Source organism: Taudactylus pleione, unplaced genomic scaffold (assembly GCF_031769625.1).
Source record: "Taudactylus pleione unplaced genomic scaffold, aTauple2 ptg000849l, whole genome shotgun sequence".
Taxonomy (NCBI): domain Eukaryota; kingdom Metazoa; phylum Chordata; class Amphibia; order Anura; family Myobatrachidae; genus Taudactylus; species Taudactylus pleione.
Genome location: NW_028285251.1, coordinates 721,838 through 735,929, shown reverse-complemented (window position 1 = coordinate 735,929; position 14,092 = coordinate 721,838). Strand labels below are relative to the sequence as shown.

The 14,092-nt window shown below is 34.5% G+C and overlaps 1 protein-coding gene across 2 annotated transcripts in view; it reads right to left on the bottom strand.

Annotated features, from left to right (window-relative positions):
- The window catches only part of LOC148474351 (uncharacterized), a 109,599-nt gene that overhangs the window by 94,832 nt on the left and 675 nt on the right, over nucleotides 1-14,092 (bottom strand). The window lies entirely within an intron of this gene.

The window sequence follows — 14,092 nt, the reverse complement described above, 5'->3', positions numbered from 1 at the left end:
TCTCCTGTAGTACAGTATAGAGAGGATAATGTATTACCTGTATATAAGGCATCTCCTGTAGTACAGTATAGAGAGAATAATGTATTACCTGTATATAAGGGATCCCCATACGATGTACAGTATATAGAGGATAATGTATTACCTATATATAGGGGATCTCCTGTAGTACAGTATATATAGGATAATGTATTAACTATATATAGGGGATCTCCTGTAGTACAGTATATAGAGGATAATGTATTACCTATATATAGGGGATCTCCTGTAGCACAGTATATAGAGGATAATGTATTACCTATATATAGGGGATCTCCTGTAGTACAGTATATAGAGAATAATGTATTACCTGTATATAAGGGATCTCTTGTAGTACAGTACATAGAGGATAATGTATTACCTGTATATAAGGGATCTCCTGTAGTACAGTATAGAGAGGATAATGTATTACCTGTATATAAGGCATCTCCTGTAGTACAGTATAGAGAGGATAATGTATTACCTGTATATAAGGGATCTCCTGTAGTACAGTATATAGAGGATAACGTATTACCTGTATATAGGGGATCTCCTGTAGTACAGTATATAGAGGATAATGTATTACCTGTATATAAGGGATCTCCTGTAGTACAGTATAGAGAGGATAATGTATTACCTGTATATAAGGGATGTCCTGTAGTACAGTATATAGAGGATAATGTATTACCTGTATATAGGGGATCTCCTGTAGTACAGTATAGAGAGGATAATGTATTACCTGTATATAAGGGATCTCCTGTAGTACAGTATATAGAGGATAATGTATTACCTGTATATAGGGGATCTCCTGTAGTACAGTATATAGAGGATAATGTATTACCTGTATATAAGGGATCTCCTGTAGTACAGTATAGAGAGGATAATGTATTACCTGTATATAGGGGATCTCCTGTAGTACAGTATATAGAGGATAATGTATTACCTGTATATAAGGCATCTCCTGTAGTACAGTATAGAGAGGATAATGTATTACCTGTATATAAGGCATCTCCTGTAGTACAGTATAGAGAGGATAATGTATTACCTGTATATAAGGGATCCCCATACGATGTACAGTATATAGAGGATAACGTATTACCTATATATAGGGGATCTCCTGTAGCACAGTATATAGAGGATAATGTATTACCTGTATATAGGGGATCTCCTGTAGTACAGTATATAGAGGATAATGTATTACCTGTATATAGGGGATCTCCTGTAGTACAGTATATATAGGATAATGTATTACCTATATATAGGGGATCTCCTGTAGTACAGTATATAGAGGATAATGTATTACCTATATATAGGGGATCTCCTGTAGCACAGTATATAGAGGATAATGTATTACCTGTATATAAGGGATCTCCTGTAGTACAGTATAGAGAGGATAATGTATTACCTGTATATAAGGGATCTCCTGTAGTAGAGTATATAGAGGATAATGTATTACCTGTATATAAGGGATCTCCTGTAGTACAGTATATAGAGGATAATGTATTACCTGTATATAGGGGATCTCCTGTAGTACAGTATATATAGGATAATGTATTACCTGTATATAGGGGATCTCCTGTAGCACAGTATATAGAGGATAATGTGTTACCTGTATATAAGGGATCTCCTGTAGTACAGTAAATAGAGGATAATGTATTACCTGTATATAAGGGATCTCCTGTAGTAGAGTATATAGAGGATAATGTATTACCTGTATATAAGGGATCTCCTGTAGTACAGTATATAGAGGATAATGTATTACCTGTATATAAGGGATCTCCTGTAGTACAGTATATAGAGAATAATGTATTACCTGTATATAAGGGATCTCCTGTAGTACAGTATATAGAGGATAATGTATTACCTATATATAGGGGATCTCCTGTAGTACAGTATATAGAGGATAATGTATTACCTGTATATAGGGGATCTCCTGTAGTACAGTATATAGAGGATAATGTATTACCTGTATATAAGGGATCTCCTGTAGTACAGTATAGAGAGGATAATGTATTACCTGTATATAGGGGATCTCCTGTAGTACAGTATATAGAGGATAATGTATTACCTGTATATAAGGCATCTCCTGTAGTACAGTATAGAGAGGATAATGTATTACCTGTATATAGGGGATCTCCTGTAGTACAGTATAGAGAGGATAATGTATTACCTGTATATAAGGGATCTCCTGTAGTACAGTATAGAGAGGATAATGTATTACCTGTATATAAGGGATCCCCATACGATGTACAGTATATAGAGGATAATGTATTACCTATATATAGGGGATCTCCTGTAGTACAGTATATATAGGATAATGTATTAACTATATATAGGGGATCTCCTGTAGTACAGTATATAGAGGATAATGTATTACCTATATATAGGGGATCTCCTGTAGCACAGTATATAGAGGATAATGTATTACCTATATATAGGGGATCTCCTGTAGCACAGTATATAGAGGATAATGTATTACCTGTATATAAGGGATCTCCTGTAGTACAGTATATAGAGGATAATGTATTACCTGTATATAAGGGATCTCCTGTAGTAGAGTATATAGAGGATAATGTATTACCTGTATATAAGGGATCTCCTGTAGTACAGTATATAGAGGATAATGTATTACCTGTATATAGGGGATCTCCTGTAGTACAGTATATAGAGGATAATGTATTACCTATATATAGGGGATCTCCTGTAGTACAGTATATAGAGGATAATGTATTACCTATATATAGGGGATCTCCTGTAGCACAGTATATAGATAATGTGTTACCTGTATATAAGGGATCTCCTGTAGTACAGTATATAGAGGATAATGTATTACCTGTATATAAGGGATCTCCTGTAGTAGAGTATATAGAGGATAATGTATTACCTGTATATAAGGGATCTCCTGTAGTACAGTATATAGAGGATAATGTATTACCTGTATATAAGGGATCTCCTGTAGTACAGTATATAGAGAATAATGTATTACCTGTATATAAGGGATCTCCTGTAGTACAGTATATAGAGGATAATGTATTACCTGTATATAAGGGATCTCCTGTAGTACAGTATATAGAGGATAACGTATTACCTGTATATAGGGGATCTCCTGTAGTACAGTATATAGAGGATAATGTATTACCTGTATATAAGGGATCTCCTGTAGTACAGTATAGAGAGGATAATGTATTACCTGTATATAGGGGATCTCCTGTAGTACAGTATAGAGAGGATAATGTATTACCTGTATATAAGGCATCTCCTGTAGTACAGTATATAGAGGATAATGTATTACCTGTATATAAGGGATCTCCTGTAGTACAGTATAGAGAGGATAATGTATTACCTGTATATAAGGGATCTCCTGTAGTACAGTATAGAGAGGATAATGTATTACCTGTATATAGGGGATCTCCTGTAGTACAGTATAGAGAGGATAATGTATTACCTGTATATAAGGCATCTCCTGTAGTACAGTATAGAGAGGATAATGTATTACCTGTATATAAGGCATCTCCTGTAGTACAGTATAGAGAGGATAATGTATTACCTGTATATAAGGGATCTCCTGTAGTACAGTATATAGAGGATAATGTATTACCTGTATATAGGGGATCTCCTGTACTACAGTATATAGAGGATAATGTATTACCTGTATATAAGGGATCTCCTGTAGTACAGTATAGAGAGGATAATGTATTACCTGTATATAGGGGATCTCCTGTAGTACAGTATATAGAGGATAATGTATTACCTGTATATAAGGGATCTCCTGTAGTACAGTATAGAGAGGATAATGTATTACCTGTATATAAGGCATCTCCTGTAGTACAGTATAGAGAGGATAATGTATTACCTGTATATAAGGGATCTCCTGTAGTACAGTATATAGAGGATAACGTATTACCTGTATATAAGGGATCTCCTGTAGTACAGTATAGAGAGGATAATGTATTACCTGTATATAGGGGATCTCCTGTAGTACAGTATAGAGAGGATAATGTATTACCTGTATATAAGGCATCTCCTGTAGTACAGTATATAGAGGATAATGTATTACCTGTATATAAGGGATCTCCTGTAGTACAGTATAGAGAGGATAATGTATTACCTGTATATAAGGGATCTCCTGTAGTACAGTATAGAGAGGATAATGTATTACCTGTATATAGGGGATCTCCTGTAGTACAGTATAGAGAGGATAATGTATTACCTGTATATAAGGCATCTCCTGTAGTACAGTATAGAGAGGATAATGTATTACCTGTATATAAGGCATCTCCTGTAGTACAGTATAGAGAGGATAATGTATTACCTGTATATAAGGGATCTCCTGTAGTACAGTATATAGAGGATAATGTATTACCTGTATATAGGGGATCTCCTGTACTACAGTATATAGAGGATAATGTATTACCTGTATATAAGGGATCTCCTGTAGTACAGTATAGAGAGGATAATGTATTACCTGTATATAGGGGATCTCCTGTAGTACAGTATATAGAGGATAATGTATTACCTGTATATAAGGGATCTCCTGTAGTACAGTATAGAGAGGATAATGTATTACCTGTATATAAGGCATCTCCTGTAGTACAGTATAGAGAGGATAATGTATTACCTGTATATAAGGGATCTCCTGTAGTACAGTATATAGAGGATAACGTATTACCTGTATATAGGGGATCTCCTGTAGTACAGTATATAGAGGATAATGTATTACCTGTATATAAGGGATCTCCTGTAGTACAGTATAGAGAGGATAATGTATTACCTGTATATAAGGGATCTCCTGTAGTAGAGTATATAGAGGATAATGTATTACCTGTATATAAGGGATCTCCTGTAGTACAGTATATAGAGGATAATGTATTACCTGTATATAAGGGATCTCCTGTAGTACAGTATATAGAGAATAATGTATTACCTGTATATAAGGGATCTCTTGTAGTACAGTATATAGAGGATAATGTATTACCTGTATATAAGGGATCTCCTGTAGTACAGTATAGAGAGGATAATGTATTACCTGTATATAAGGCATCTCCTGTAGTACAGTATAGAGAGGATAATGTATTACCTGTATATAAGGGATCTCCTGTAGTACAGTATATAGAGGATAACGTATTACCTGTATATAGGGGATCTACTGTAGTACAGTATATAGAGGATAATGTATTACCTGTATATAAGGTATCTCCTGTAGTACAGTATAGAGAGGATAATGTATTACCTGTATATAAGGGATGTCCTGTAGTACAGTATATAGAGGATAATGTATTACCTGTATATAGGGGATCTCCTGTAGTACAGTATAGAGAGGATAATGTATTACCTGTATATAAGGGATGTCCTGTAGTACAGTATATAGAGGATAATGTATTACCTGTATATAGGGGATCTCCTGTAGTACAGTATAGAGAGGATAATGTATTACCTGTATATAAGGGATCTCCTGTAGTACAGTATATAGAGGATAATGTATTACCTGTATATAGGGGATCTCCTGTAGTACAGTATATAGAGGATAATGTATTACCTGTATATAAGGGATCTCCTGTAGTACAGTATAGAGAGGATAATGTATTACCTGTATATAGGGGATCTCCTGTAGTACAGTATATAGAGGATAATGTATTACCTGTATATAAGGCATCTCCTGTAGTACAGTATAGAGAGGATAATGTATTACCTGTATATAGGGGATCTCCTGTAGTACAGTATAGAGAGGATAATGTATTACCTGTATATAAGGCATCTCCTGTAGTACAGTATAGAGAGGATAATGTATTACCTGTATATAAGGGATCCCCATACGATGTACAGTATATAGAGGATAACGTATTACCTATATATAGGGGATCTCCTGTAGCACAGTATATAGAGGATAATGTATTACCTGTATATAGGGGATCTCCTGTAGTACAGTATATAGAGGATAATGTATTACCTGTATATAGGGGATCTCCTGTAGTACAGTATATATAGGATAATGTATTACCTATATATAGGGGATCTCCTGTAGTACAGTATATAGAGGATAATGTATTACCTATATATAGGGGATCTCCTGTAGCACAGTATATAGAGGATAATGTATTACCTGTATATAAGGGATCTCCTGTAGTACAGTATAGAGAGGATAATGTATTACCTGTATATAAGGGATCTCCTGTAGTAGAGTATATAGAGGATAATGTATTACCTGTATATAAGGGATCTCCTGTAGTACAGTATATAGAGGATAATGTATTACCTGTATATAGGGGATCTCCTGTAGTACAGTATATATAGGATAATGTATTACCTATATATAGGGGATCTCCTGTAGTACAGTATATAGAGGATAATGTATTACCTATATATAGGGGATCTCCTGTAGCACAGTATATAGAGGATAATGTGTTACCTGTATATAAGGGATCTCCTGTAGTACAGTAAATAGAGGATAATGTATTACCTGTATATAAGGGATCTCCTGTAGTAGAGTATATAGAGGATAATGTATTACCTGTATATAAGGGATCTCCTGTAGTACAGTATATAGAGGATAATGTATTACCTGTATATAAGGGATCTCCTGTAGTACAGTATATAGAGAATAATGTATTACCTGTATATAAGGGATCTCCTGTAGTACAGTATATAGAGGATAATGTATTACCTATATATAGGGGATCTCCTGTAGTACAGTATATAGAGGATAATGTATTACCTGTATATAGGGGATCTCCTGTAGTACAGTATATAGAGGATAATGTATTACCTGTATATAAGGGATCTCCTGTAGTACAGTATAGAGAGGATAATGTATTACCTGTATATAAGGGATCTCCTGTAGTACAGTATATAGAGGATAATGTATTACCTGTATATAAGGGATCTCCTGTAGTACAGTATATAGAGGATAACGTATTACCTGTATATAGGGGATCTCCTGTAGTACAGTATATAGAGGATAATGTATTACCTGTATATAAGGGATCTCCTGTAGTACAGTATAGAGAGGATAATGTATTACCTGTATATAGGGGATCTCCTGTAGTACAGTATAGAGAGGATAATGTATTACCTGTATATAAGGCATCTCCTGTAGTACAGTATATAGAGGATAATGTATTACCTGTATATAAGGGATCTCCTGTAGTACAGTATAGAGAGGATAATGTATTACCTGTATATAAGGGATCTCCTGTAGTACAGTATAGAGAGGATAATGTATTACCTGTATATAGGGGATCTCCTGTAGTACAGTATAGAGAGGATAATGTATTACCTGTATATAAGGCATCTCCTGTAGTACAGTATAGAGAGGATAATGTATTACCTGTATATAAGGCATCTCCTGTAGTACAGTATAGAGAGGATAATGTATTACCTGTATATAAGGGATCTCCTGTAGTACAGTATATAGAGGATAATGTATTACCTGTATATAGGGGATCTCCTGTACTACAGTATATAGAGGATAATGTATTACCTGTATATAAGGGATCTCCTGTAGTACAGTATAGAGAGGATAATGTATTACCTGTATATAGGGGATCTCCTGTAGTACAGTATATAGAGGATAATGTATTACCTGTATATAAGGGATCTCCTGTAGTACAGTATAGAGAGGATAATGTATTACCTGTATATAAGGCATCTCCTGTAGTACAGTATAGAGAGGATAATGTATTACCTGTATATAAGGGATCTCCTGTAGTACAGTATATAGAGGATAACGTATTACCTGTATATAGGGGATCTCCTGTAGTACAGTATATAGAGGATAATGTATTACCTGTATATAAGGGATCTCCTGTAGTACAGTATAGAGAGGATAATGTATTACCTGTATATAAGGGATCTCCTGTAGTAGAGTATATAGAGGATAATGTATTACCTGTATATAAGGGATCTCCTGTAGTACAGTATATAGAGGATAATGTATTACCTGTATATAAGGGATCTCCTGTAGTACAGTATATAGAGAATAATGTATTACCTGTATATAAGGGATCTCTTGTAGTACAGTATATAGAGGATAATGTATTACCTGTATATAAGGGATCTCCTGTAGTACAGTATAGAGAGGATAATGTATTACCTGTATATAAGGCATCTCCTGTAGTACAGTATAGAGAGGATAATGTATTATCTGTATATAAGGGATCTCCTGTAGTACAGTATATAGAGGATAACGTATTACCTGTATATAGGGGATCTACTGTAGTACAGTATATAGAGGATAATGTATTACCTGTATATAAGGTATCTCCTGTAGTACAGTATAGAGAGGATAATGTATTACCTGTATATAAGGGATGTCCTGTAGTACAGTATATAGAGGATAATGTATTACCTGTATATAGGGGATCTCCTGTAGTACAGTATAGAGAGGATAATGTATTACCTGTATATAAGGGATGTCCTGTAGTACAGTATATAGAGGATAATGTATTACCTGTATATAGGGGATCTCCTGTAGTACAGTATAGAGAGGATAATGTATTACCTGTATATAAGGGATCTCCTGTAGTACAGTATATAGAGGATAATGTATTACCTGTATATAGGGGATCTCCTGTAGTACAGTATATAGAGGATAATGTATTACCTGTATATAAGGGATCTCCTGTAGTACAGTATAGAGAGGATAATGTATTACCTGTATATAGGGGATCTCCTGTAGTACAGTATATAGAGGATAATGTATTACCTGTATATAAGGCATCTCCTGTAGTACAGTATAGAGAGGATAATGTATTACCTGTATATAGGGGATCTCCTGTAGTACAGTATAGAGAGGATAATGTATTACCTGTATATAAGGCATCTCCTGTAGTACAGTATAGAGAGGATAATGTATTACCTGTATATAAGGGATCCCCATACGATGTACAGTATATAGAGGATAACGTATTACCTATATATAGGGGATCTCCTGTAGCACAGTATATAGAGGATAATGTATTACCTGTATATAGGGGATCTCCTGTAGTACAGTATATAGAGGATAATGTATTACCTGTATATAGGGGATCTCCTGTAGTACAGTATATATAGGATAATGTATTACCTATATATAGGGGATCTCCTGTAGTACAGTATATAGAGGATAATGTATTACCTATATATAGGGGATCTCCTGTAGCACAGTATATAGAGGATAATGTATTACCTGTATATAAGGGATCTCCTGTAGTACAGTATAGAGAGGATAATGTATTACCTGTATATAAGGGATCTCCTGTAGTAGAGTATATAGAGGATAATGTATTACCTGTATATAAGGGATCTCCTGTAGTACAGTATATAGAGGATAATGTATTACCTGTATATAGGGGATCTCCTGTAGTACAGTATATATAGGATAATGTATTACCTATATATAGGGGATCTCCTGTAGTACAGTATATAGAGGATAATGTATTACCTATATATAGGGGATCTCCTGTAGCACAGTATATAGAGGATAATGTGTTACCTGTATATAAGGGATCTCCTGTAGTACAGTAAATAGAGGATAATGTATTACCTGTATATAAGGGATCTCCTGTAGTAGAGTATATAGAGGATAATGTATTACCTGTATATAAGGGATCTCCTGTAGTACAGTATATAGAGGATAATGTATTACCTGTATATAAGGGATCTCCTGTAGTACAGTATATAGAGAATAATGTATTACCTGTATATAAGGGATCTCCTGTAGTACAGTATATAGAGGATAATGTATTACCTATATATAGGGGATCTCCTGTAGTACAGTATATAGAGGATAATGTATTACCTGTATATAGGGGATCTCCTGTAGTACAGTATATAGAGGATAATGTATTACCTGTATATAAGGGATCTCCTGTAGTACAGTATAGAGAGGATAATGTATTACCTGTATATAGGGGATCTCCTGTAGTACAGTATATAGAGGATAATGTATTACCTGTATATAAGGCATCTCCTGTAGTACAGTATAGAGAGGATAATGTATTACCTGTATATAGGGGATCTCCTGTAGTACAGTATAGAGAGGATAATGTATTACCTGTATATAAGGCATCTCCTGTAGTACAGTATAGAGAGGATAATGTATTACCTGTATATAAGGGATCCCCATACGATGTACAGTATATAGAGGATAATGTATTACCTATATATAGGGGATCTCCTGTAGTACAGTATATATAGGATAATGTATTAACTATATATAGGGGATCTCCTGTAGTACAGTATATAGAGGATAATGTATTACCTATATATAGGGGATCTCCTGTAGCACAGTATATAGAGGATAATGTATTACCTATATATAGGGGATCTCCTGTAGCACAGTATATAGAGGATAATGTATTACCTGTATATAAGGGATCTCCTGTAGTACAGTATATAGAGGATAATGTATTACCTGTATATAAGGGATCTCCTGTAGTAGAGTATATAGAGGATAATGTATTACCTGTATATAAGGGATCTCCTGTAGTACAGTATATAGAGGATAATGTATTACCTGTATATAGGGGATCTCCTGTAGTACAGTATATAGAGGATAATGTATTACCTATATATAGGGGATCTCCTGTAGTACAGTATATAGAGGATAATGTATTACCTATATATAGGGGATCTCCTGTAGCACAGTATATAGAGGATAATGTGTTACCTGTATATAAGGGATCTCCTGTAGTACAGTATATAGAGGATAATGTATTACCTGTATATAAGGGATCTCCTGTAGTACAGTATAGAGAGGATAATGTATTACCTGTATATAAGGGATCTCCTGTAGTACAGTATAGAGAGGATAATGTATTACCTGTATATAAGGCATCTCCTGTAGTAGAGTATATAGAGGATAATGTATTACCTGTATATAAGGCATCTCCTGTAGTACAGTATAGAGAGGATAATGTATTACCTGTATATAAGGCATCTCCTGTAGTACAGTATAGAGAGGATAATGTATTACCTGTATATAAGGGATCTCCTGTAGTACAGTATAGAGAGGATAATGTATTACCTGTATATAAGGGATCTCCTGTAGTACAGTATAGAGAGGATAATGTATTACCTGTATATAGGGGATCTCCTGTAGTACAGTATAGAGAGGATAATGTATTACCTGTATATAGGGGATCTCCTGTAGTACAGTATAGAGAGGATAATGTATTACCTGTATATAAGGGAACTCCTGTAGTACAGTATATAGAGGATAATGTATTACCTGTATATAGGGGATCTCCTGTACTACAGTATATAGAGGATAATGTATTACCTGTATATAAGGGATCTCCTGTAGTACAGTATAGAGAGGATAATGTATTACCTGTATATAGGGGATCTCCTGTAGTACAGTATATAGAGGATAATGTATTACCTGTATATAAGGGATCTCCTGTAGTACAGTATAGAGAGGATAATGTATTACCTGTATATAAGGCATCTCCTGTAGTACAGTATAGATAGGATAATGTATTACCTGTATATAAGGGATCTCCTGTAGTACAGTATATAGAGGATAATGTATTACCTGTATATAGGGGATCTCCTGTACTACAGTATATAGAGGATAATGTATTACCTGTATATAAGGGATCTCCTGTAGTACAGTATAGAGAGGATAATGTATTACCTGTATATAGGGGATCTCCTGTAGTACAGTATATAGAGGATAATGTATTACCTGTATATAAGGGATCTCCTGTAGTACAGTATAGAGAGGATAATGTATTACCTGTATATAAGGCATCTCCTGTAGTACAGTATAGAGAGGATAATGTATTACCTGTATATAAGGGATCTCCTGTAGTACAGTATATAGAGGATAACGTATTACCTGTATATAGGGGATCTCCTGTAGTACAGTATATAGAGGATAATGTATTACCTGTATATAAGGGATCTCCTGTAGTACAGTATATAGAGGATAATGTATTACCTGTATATAAGGGATCTCCTGTAGTAGAGTATATAGAGGATAATGTATTACCTGTATATAAGGGATCTCCTGTAGTACAGTATATAGAGGATAATGTATTACCTATATATAGGGGATCTCCTGTAGCACAGTATATAGAGAGGATAATGTATTACCTGTATATAAGGGATCTCCTGTAGTACAGTATATAGAGGATAATGTATTACCTGTATATAAGGGATCTCCTGTAGTACAGTATATAGAGGATAATGTATTACCTGTATATAAGGGATCTCCTGTAGTAGAGTATATAGAGGATAATGTATTACCTGTATATAAGGGATCTCCTGTAGTACAGTATAGAGAGGATAATGTATTACCTGTATATAAGGCATCTCCTGTAGTAGAGTATATAGAGGATAATGTATTACCTGTATATAAGGCATCTCCTGTAGTACAGTATAGAGAGGATAATGTATTACCTGTATATAAGGCATCTCCTGTAGTACAGTATAGAGAGGATAATGTATTACCTGTATATAAGGGATCTCCTGTAGTACAGTATATAGAGGATAACGTATTACCTGTATATAGGGGATCTCCTGTAGTACAGTATATAGAGGATAATGTATTACCTGTATATAAGGGATCTCCTGTAGTACAGTATAGAGAGGATAATGTATTACCTGTATATAAGGGATCTCCTGTAGTACAGTATAGAGAGGATAATGTATTACCTGTATATAAGGGATCTCCTGTAGTACAGTATATAGAGGATAATGTATTACCTATATATAGGGGATCTCCTGTAGCACAGTATATATAGAGGATAATGTATTACCTGTATATAAGGGATCTCCTGTAGTACAGTATATAGAGGATAATGTATTACCTGTATATAAGGGATCTCCTGTAGTACAGTATAGAGAGGATAATGTATTACCTGTATATAAGGGATCTCCTGTAGTAGAGTATATAGAGGATAATGTATTACCTGTATATAAGGCATCTCCTGTAGTACAGTATAGAGAGGATAATGTATTACCTGTATATAAGGCATCTCCTGTAGTACAGTATAGAGAGGATAATGTATTACCTGTATATAAGGGATCTCCTGTAGTACAGTATATAGAGGATAATGTATTACCTATATATAGGGGATCTCCTGTAGCACAGTATATATAGAGGATAATGTATTACCTGTATATAAGGGATCTCCTGTAGTACAGTATATAGATAATGTATTACCTGTATATAAGGGATCTCCTGTAGTACAGTATAGAGAGGATAATGTATTACCTGTATATAAGGCATCTCCTGTAGTAGAGTATATAGAGGATAATGTATTACCTGTATATAAGGCATCTCCTGTAGTACAGTATAGAGAGGATAATGTATTACCTGTATATAAGGCATCTCCTGTAGTACAGTATAGAGAGGATAATGTATTACCTGTATATAGGGGATCTCCTGTAGTACAGTATATAGAGGATAATGTATTACCTGTATATAAGGGATCTCCTGTAGTACAGTATAGAGAGGATAATGTATTACCTGTATATAAGGCATCTCCTGTAGTACAGTATAGAGAGGATAATGTATTACCTGTATATAAGGGATCTCCTGTAGTACAGTATATAGAGGATAACGTATTACCTGTATATAGGGGATCTCCTGTAGTACAGTATATAGAGAATAATGTATTACCTGTATATAAGGGATCTCCTGTAGTACAGTATATAGAGGATAATGTATTACCTGTATATAAGGGATCTCCTGTAGTAGAGTATATAGAGGATAATGTATTACCTGTATATAAGGGATCTCCTGTAGTACAGTATATAGAGGATAATGTATTACCTATATATAGGGGATCTCCTGTAGCACAGTATATAGAGAGGATAATGTATTACCTGTATATAAGGGATCTCCTGTAGTACAGTATATAGAGGATAATGTATTACCTGTATATAAGGGATCTCCTGTAGTACAGTATATAGAGGATAATGTATTACCTGTATATAAGGCATCTCCTGTAGTAGAGTATATAGAGGATAATGTATTACCTGTATATAAGGGATCTCCTGTAGTACAGTATATAGAGGATAATGTATTACCTGTATATAAGGGATCTCCTGTAGTACAGTATATAGAGGATAATGTATTACCTGTATATAA